Source organism: Haplochromis burtoni, unplaced genomic scaffold, assembly GCF_018398535.1.
Source record: "Haplochromis burtoni strain Fernald_Lab_line unplaced genomic scaffold, NCSU_Asbu1 Contig_296, whole genome shotgun sequence".
NCBI classification, from domain to species: domain Eukaryota; kingdom Metazoa; phylum Chordata; class Actinopteri; order Cichliformes; family Cichlidae; genus Haplochromis; species Haplochromis burtoni.
The window spans coordinates 8,007-16,906 of NW_024582657.1; positions in this window are offsets into that span (position 1 = coordinate 8,007).

Below are 8,900 nucleotides of genomic sequence, written 5' to 3' on the forward strand. Positions count from 1 at the left end.
CACACACACACACACACACACACACACACACACACACACAGCAGTCCTAAATCTTTTTTCCTTTTCTTTTCCAATTTATGTTGTGATGACATATGTAATTGCGGGCTGGATGATGTTCACAGGCTTTTTAATGAACAAAGCTTTATTTATATATCACACACGAGTTGGAGGGAAGTGGCAAGTGTACAAAATGCTGGACCTTGATGTCAAGGACTGGGGTTTGATTACAGAACCCAATGTGTTGGTATGTTTAGGCTACAAATCACAATCTTAAATGCTTTGAGTGCCAACATGTGATGAGTATGAGGTTTGATAGTGGGGCTTAGTAACGCATCTCTTCATCATGTAGGTCATCCAGGTCATGATAGTTTAAGGAACTTGAAAAAAAAAGCAGCTGGATGTTTCACTTCTCATCCGAGAAGCTTCTTCAGTTCAGAACTTCTTTCCAAGCTCCTTATTTCTTCATAATCCGAAATGCATTTGCTGCTGTAATTTAGTGGTTGATAAATATGATTTATAAGAGGCACAGTGGAGAAGTTCATGCAGTTCAAACTCAACGTACTTGCATGAATGAAACTGAGGTTGCTTGTTTAAAGCATTATCTTACTAATTAATTTCTTAAGTAGTACATACTCAGGACTCATGTGCCAGATGATGCTTGAAGCTTTTGTAATTACCCGATGGATTATTGATTGATTAAGCACTTTTCATTTATCCTCAATAATGTTAGCATGGCTCGGCTGTCAGGGGAAAGTGTTGACAGGCGAGCGGTGAGCGGTTCATTGTGCCCCTGTGTGTTTTGTGTGTGGGATGTTGGGTTTGGTGACAGGAAGGCGAGTCCCACATGGTGTCTGACAGGGATGAGCAGAAGCCTTTGGCTGATGTGGACGTGGTGCCAGGTGCTAACAGGTGAACACAGAGATAGAGTTGCTGTATTGTTGCATTTTGGGAGAAATGGAGGGGTGTATAGGGAACCGGACACCTTCTCTGGGCATGGAACGAGCCAGGGGTTACAGAGTGAGCTCAGGGATGGCACTGAGAGCAGGAGGGAGGACTCAGATGGCAGCTTGCACTCAGGGATGATAATGACAAAGATGATGATGTTGGAAAATGACCCACTAACAGATGCTTGGGATGTCAGATTATGGTATTGTTTGGCTATGATGGCAGATATAGGCATGATTAGTGTTAGGGTGCAGCACAGAAGCAATAGGAAGACTAATAGTAGCAAGGGAAACCTGACCAAAACAGACAACCAGAGGTACATTTTCCTAAATGCAGTGTCTTAAAATACAGAGAAAAACAATTAAACTACTAAAAAGGTGCCTGAGAGAAGTATTTCACAGAGGGACACAGAGGGCCTTCTATGTTCTCATAGTAATTTGAGCCGTTTTGGGGTAAAGTGAGTGGTTGTTACCACGGAATACGATCCGCTATGATCCTGTACATTGCAAGTCTTTATGCAGTCTTAAGACCTTGCAAACGTGTCTGCCTCAGCATCAGTTTCCTCTTTCCTCCTCACTGCAGAGTGAAGTCAGACCACAACACAATGGGAGAAAATAGCGAAGACAGCTGGCCTAGGCTTTCTGGAAAATGAAAATAGTGCACCAATTTGTGTAAAAGTGCCGCTGACGATTTGTAAATTCGGCCAAAGACTTCCAACAATATTCTTCCAAAAACCGCTGACGTGATGGCAGCTGCAGTGCAACATGCTGTGACCACTTAAACTGCGATAAATCACACAGCAGCACCTGTTGAGAGATGGGCAGCCCACTGAGACATTCAGCAGGAAAAATGTCCCATAATCTGCCAAATACAATGCGTATTTTTTCCACCAATTTAATTATGCACAATAAACAAAACAAAACAAAAATCATGCAGTGGTTTAGTTAAATGTTTAGCAGTACTGGAAAACTATTTTGTCACTTTTGGGCACTGCTAAGCCAGCTGTTCCCAAGTCTTTGTACTGACTAAATACATGGATTTTCCACAATATCTAAATATTCCTTTAATAGATTACAACTGTGTAGCAAAGATGGTATCTTTTCAAATATTAGATGCCATTTTCCTTCTTTGTAAATGTAAATCTTAATTCTAAAAATAGCCAACAAATTTTTATTTGGTTTACTAACCTTTAGTCAAACTGAGATATAAAAATTTGTGTAGTTTAAATGGCTGTTTAGTCAAATAACAAATGATTTGACAGAATGTTTCAGTGTTGTTTTTTGGCTTATTTATATCAGTATTGACCTCAGAGTTGACACGGCATGGCTTGCATAAACTAAAATTTGAGAACTAAGGACAAAGTAGAAAATCCTGTCAGATTTTGATCCACCACGCAACACCATCTGGAAAGCATCTGATTGGCAACACTTTCATTTTTCAGGATGACAGTGATCCTAAACACACTACGAGTGCAGAAAAAGCACACGTGGATAGACACACACATATTAATTTTGTCTTCCCAGAACCCGACCGTCAATATTACTGAAGCAGTGTGGGATCATCTTGATAGAAAACGGAACAAAATGCAGACAAATCCACCCAAAAATGAGCTTTGGATGTAGTTCAAGAAGCCTGGAGAACTATTCCTGATGACTACTCAAAGAAATGACTAGAAAGCTTGTCTAAGAGAGTTCTAGCTCTGCTGAAGAATAAAGGTGGTCAACCAAATATTGACTGTTAGAATTGTTTAAAACTCTGTATTTGCTTTATATGATTTGGATTAGAGGTGGCTCAAGACTTTTGCACAGCACTGTATATATTTTGATTATGAGAGTAAATGATTACATTTCAAAATTCAGGTGAAATGTGATGCTAGCCATTACTCGGGGCCTCTTTTTTGCCATTTGCTCTCTCTATCTGGTCACGTGTGTGCCTCTCTAACTTTAAGAAAAATGCCACTACTGTCCTTCAGCAGTCTCCTGCCAGTACAGATCACACATAAAAATATAGTTTAGTTAAAAGATATTTAGTGCACTAACTGGAATTTGAGTGTGTGTTTGTGATCTCAGTGCAGTGACAGCCTGAACAAATAAGCCAAGCTGATTCTTCTGAGATTACAATAGAGTCCACGTCGTCTCATGAAGCTCTGAAAGGGATGGGAGGGCACAGCGGAGGCCCCTGAATCAACAACCATTAAATTCTCCCTTCGCAAGTATGAGGGGAGTCTTTAGAGTTTCGGCCGTGCTTTAAACTAACAAAACTCAAGGGCATAGACAAATAGCAGTAAATACAGATGCCTATTTTACCTGCACTCTTTAGGTTGGATGCTCGGTGAAAGAGGCAGATTAGCTGACAGCAGGATAAATGTGGGGAGTGAAGAGTGGGATGAAGTAGATGAAGGAGAAGATGAAAGCTTTGTTGTGCTGATGCTTAATGAGCTGGAAAACACAATTGAACTTCTCTGACTGTGGAAATTGCTGTGAGGGCATCGTAAATTAGCGCCAGTGTGGGAGCTAGCCTGCTGACAGAAAAGGGGCTTTGTGTGGTGAAGGCTTCTTCACAGGACCGCAGCCGCTGGGATCTTCACAGCGGTATCATAGCTCGATCTGTCACAGGGCAAGGAAATTCAGCCTTTCAGAGTCGTTTGGTAGCCCTGTTGTCTCATGCATTTACCAATGTAGCTGTTTTTCTTACTCGACTGTCCCACCTGTTGATCTGCATTTTCCAAATAAACCTACTCACCTCTAGTCTGCTGCACCCCGGCTCTCTTTCTCCCGCTACCTGTGGATTATTATTCTATAAACAGCAAGGCAAGAAAAAGTTAGGACGTAGTGGATAATGGCAAAAGCGAGCAAAAAGGAGATGGGTCTAATTCTTCTCTGATATTTGGTGAACTCCAAAGGATGACTCTTCATTCTGGCTTTGCAAGCTTGGCACATGCCTTCTGTTACTAAGTGGCTTCATATTGAAAGACTCTGCGGCCACTATTCTCTCTCCCACTGGGTGCCAGCCTCTCTGCCCTGGCAGCTGCTGGGCTTTAGAATAGACCCATAGTTTCCCCTCTGCAGGTGAGCTGCACAGCCAAAACAGGGCCCCTCAAAGGCCTTTTCAGAGCCTCAATAGGAAACTGACTTGGGGAAAGAGGAACGGGCACACAATGGCCGCCTTCTCTGGACACAGAGAAGATGGAGATGAGCTATTGGGGTGCTGCTTTAGTGTTGCTTATAGCCATGTCGAGGAGAGGTGATGAGAGAAGAGAGGCTGGGATGAGTCCCCTCTTTTTAAGTTTCTGAAGGCGTGGTTCTTTCCCCGCAGCTTTGCCACAGCCGTGCAGGGATGCCCTGCCATCCCGTGTCTCCTATGTAATTGCTGTTCTTTTGAAGTTTGATGAAACTGAATGTTTTTTCCATGTCCTGGGGTGATGGAGGTGACACTCCTATGCGCACCTCCCCTCTCTTAACCCCCTCCCTCCCCTTCAGTCCTGTCCCAGAGCACTGTGGACTCCCTTTTGCCAAGGGCAAAGCAGACAAGAAAGAATGCGCCTCCCTCCTCTCACTTGCAACTCCTTTTCATAGTTTGCTCTCTAACTTTTATTAGCAACAGCTTTCACTGACATATGAAAAGTTGGCAATGGAGAGAAGTGGACTGAGCGTTTAAAAGCAAAGGGCTAAACAGGAGCACTAAAGGAGAGGAAAAGACCATGCAAAAAATCCAATAAACAAGCAACAAATAAGATCTCTTAGGCTAATTTTTTGATCTCACAGAGCTCTCTTTTTTGCCTAGATCGCATTGCCTCTCTATGAATCTGTGCAAAGTACTCAGTTTCATTACAGGCTTTCCTTTAGAATAATTCATGATTACAAGCAGTAAGATTAAGTAAGTAGGCAGATTTAGATACATTTATTGTTATTTTAATTATGCCCATAACACAAACTTGTAGTCCAAATTAAGGAAATATTTCTACAGCATCATCTTTTGCTATTGTTTACATTTCACATGAGATTTTAAACACGGCGCAGTCTGAAGCCTTTAACTGTCTAATGTAATTACGTTGGTTAAGAAGATGCTATCAGTCCCTGTCTCATTTTACTCTCTTGTTTTCCTCTTTCTCCCTCCTTCCTTCTCCTCCTCTAATCAGTTCCACTCTGTTATTGCTGGCCCCGGGCTGTTTGACTCTACACTAAACTGCTGGGATTTTTTTTTCCTTCTGAAGTTAGTTGACCACTTTTGAAAGGTTAAGCAGTGAATGGGGGCGTGCTCATGGCACTGCAGAGGGCCAACCACACTGACAGAGACAGGCTGTGACCATGGCCTTGGAAGGCGTTAAATGCTATGACATCCAGGACAGACAGTTCAGTGTAAGTTCTGAAGAAAGACACACTAATGAATGCACCATACTTCATGTAGCATTTACTTGGAGTTTTTGAGAAGAAAGAAACATTTCCTGCAGTCAGGCCAGCTGGGAGTGATTTAGAAACATTAGTTAAATCCCATTCTGGAACATGTCTTTCCTCAGGGATAAGTTCAGAGGGCTATGTAAACCAACAATGTAACTTAAACCTTCTTTTGTGAGATTTGTCTTGTGTTAGGACACAGTGAACATCACTGTTGTGTGAGTTTATTAAGCTCTGACTTCTGCGTTTAATCTCTCCAGTTAATTTCTTGTGTCAGATCTCTGAATACATGCAATTCTATTTTATGAACTAACTGCAGAGAGTTTGTGCCCCATTTAGATAAAAAATATTGTGAGCCAGAGGTGTATCGCATGCTGTGGAACACAATTTTACTGCTGTAACTTATGCTGATATGACATGCAAAATTTGGCTCACAAAATCCACTTAAAGTTCCCGTTGACTGCCTGCAGACCAGTACACACAGCACGTCTGCAGCCCTTAACTCTGCTCGGGCTACCTATTAAAGGCTTGTTTGAGTTCTCTAGCTTAGACCTTTTCCACATCATTTCATGTGATTCACTGTGAGAAAGACACCAAGAACAAAAAGATATTTTAATTTACTTCACAAGATTAAACAGTGAATAAAATTTTAATAAATGGAACAGAAAAGGCTTTTTTGGGTAGCTTTTTGCAGCTTCGTATAACTTCCATAATCTTATCTTCAGCAATGTAACATAAAAGAGCATAAACAACAATGCAGCATGTCTTCTTGTATGGCATCTGCACTTCTTTCCATAGTACTACCCCCCATATCTGCCCCCAAACTGTTTGACTATACACTATCTGTAGCTACTTTCATTTGCATTAGTTAAACATGTCCAACAGCAAAAATCTTATCTGCTACATGTGCAACAGTGAGCTGTTATATGTGTTGGCCTGGTGGAATTTGGAGTAACTGGTGCAAGAATCAGTGCCTTATTTACAGCGCTGACCTGTAAGATGAGTTAAATACAGCAGAAAGTACGTGTCAGAAAGCTATCACATATCTCTGCTGGTAACCTCGTTCCCTTTTAGCTGTGTCTGTATTTGCTCTGCTGTTGTCTGCGTTCTACAGGTATGCAATTATGGTTTGAAAAGGCTGGAGCCAGACTTTCCACAGGGCACAGCGTGGGAACAAACCGGGGTCTGGGAGCCGAGGTCAGGGAGCACGGTGGCTGCGAACTACAGAGATAGACATCAAGGAGGCAGTCATCACTGTCAAGTGAACGTCTACTGGTGGAGTCAAATCGGAGGTCTGACTCACATCGTCTGACTGTGGCGAGAGTTTACTGAATGATGTGTAATGAGCAACTTTGCGCACTTTTAAATGAATGGAGCCTACTATAAAAGATACAGAGGGTGAGCAATGCAGTGCAATAATGCATTGCATGTGCAAGATTCCTCAAATCTGATCACAGATTGTCTTTGTGATACAGTTAAAAAAAATGCAATAATAAAATAAACAAAATAAAAAGGAAAAAGTATATATATATTGATGAAATTAATACTTTATTAAATACTCACACTTAAGAAAAAATTGATCTCTCTAAAGACTTAAGCAGAAAGTAGTGCTCTAGTTAGCTGTAAGTGATGGATGCTGATTAACTGAATCACCTTGACCTTCTACATCACTGGGGAAATCACTACTGTTAGAAACACTTTCACTAATAGCCCTCTTGTATTAACTTTGAAATATTCTCATAGGCTAAGATGGATATTTCTTCTTGTGGGTGTATGCACTGACCATATTTGTGTAAAATGTTTTCAGGGAAAAAACATAAAAGTCGAAAGCATACAAAGTTTCATCCACTGACATAACTGCTCAGAGCGGGCACATGTTTCTTTAATAAGGATGAAAGCGCGGTGCTCTTGTAACTGGATCTTTCTGTAGCAGAAGGCTTTCCATCAAGGAACAGCAGGATCCTTTCCTTAACCCGGGAGCATCGGCACAGATTAGGTCGTGACACGCAACGTCAGATACACGCAAATTCAGACCCGTGTGACAGACACAGAGAGGATTTCTGGATTAAATATACAGTGGTGAGGGCAGCGTAATAAACATCTGGAACACCTGTAATCTCTGTTAACAACTGTACGCCCTTCACCTCCTGACAACGTTTTCAACAAGGATGTGCTCCCCACTGAGTTCATTCTCTGATGGCTCTGTGATAAATTCTGTGGGGCTGGAGGTCAGAGGTTAAAGGTTAGGGGTATTCCAGCTGGCAGCTAGGGCTGCAGTGGACTCCAGTGAGGAGTCATTCAGCGACTGGAACAGGGGTAGAAGGGGAGGGGGCGAGGCTTTTGTGTTTCATGGTTGATACTCAGCTCTCAAGGCCTTTTAATTTTCTGGCATGAATGATCTCTGCTTTCACATAACAATGCAAGCTGGAAGAGGAGATGTCTTTAAATTGCATTGTGTGGGCCTCTTGATTGCTAAAGCATCTATAATAAGTTTGTTTTATTTTTATTTATGAATACCACGATTGCTCCTGAGGTCACCAGTAGTGGAAAACAACCCTTGAGTGGAATCTGAGCTTGATGTACAACTTTCACTGACATAAGAAAACTCTCTGTTTGCTTCTAAATGGTAGGAAACACAGGTAGCAACTTTAGACTGTATCTAAATGATGGGCAAAAGTTCCATGAAGATCTGTTTTGAAGCAGTGGCATTTTGGCCTTTGCCAGCTTGATTTGGTTGAGTGGGTGGATTGCTAAATTAACAGCTATTGCAAGCAAGCCTGGTTACCAAGGTAACCGTACACTGAATGCCTGCAGACACATAAATAACAAATACAATATTAGACTCCCCCTCCACCAAAACTGGAAAAGAGACCATTACAGTGGCTGATATTACCATTAACTACAGGCTGTTTGACATTATTATGGTAGACAATTGCATTAAATTGCTCCAAGCAGCACACAGTCGAAGTCGAGGTTGGCAAACTCTAGCAGTCAGTTAGCACCTGTGCTGGCATTCGCACGTGAGTGAAAACACCCCCTGATAATGATCACTTTAGGCCTTAATTAAGTGTAAGGAGCTAAAAATACTGCTCATGAAAGGAGAAAATTTGCTAAAGACACCAAACTCTTACTATTAAAAAAAGGCTAAACAGTTTTATTTTTACAATATTTACAGAATTGAGCATTTTGCTGTAGGTGTCTATGGAGCTGATTTTAGCTCTAGCCTCAACAGAAATCAGAAAAACTGCAGTTTTTACCAATTCTGCTGGCTTCATTTTTCAGTCCAGATGTTACCATTTGTTAGCAAGTAGTGGCTGGACATGGCAGATTATTTATCACATATTTGTTGAGCTAAAAGTAGAATGACTGAGTCAGTGAGTGCTGGACATATCGACTTAAAAGGTGACTATAGCTGCCCTGAAGTCATTACCACATGTTTAAAGTAAATCTAATGCTAGGTAAAGATAACAGCTGTGAACTTGAAACTGAATGTCCTTACTTACGGTTTCTGTTTCCCCCCCCCCCTTTTTTTTCTTTCTTTCGTTAGAAGGTCGGTTTCTT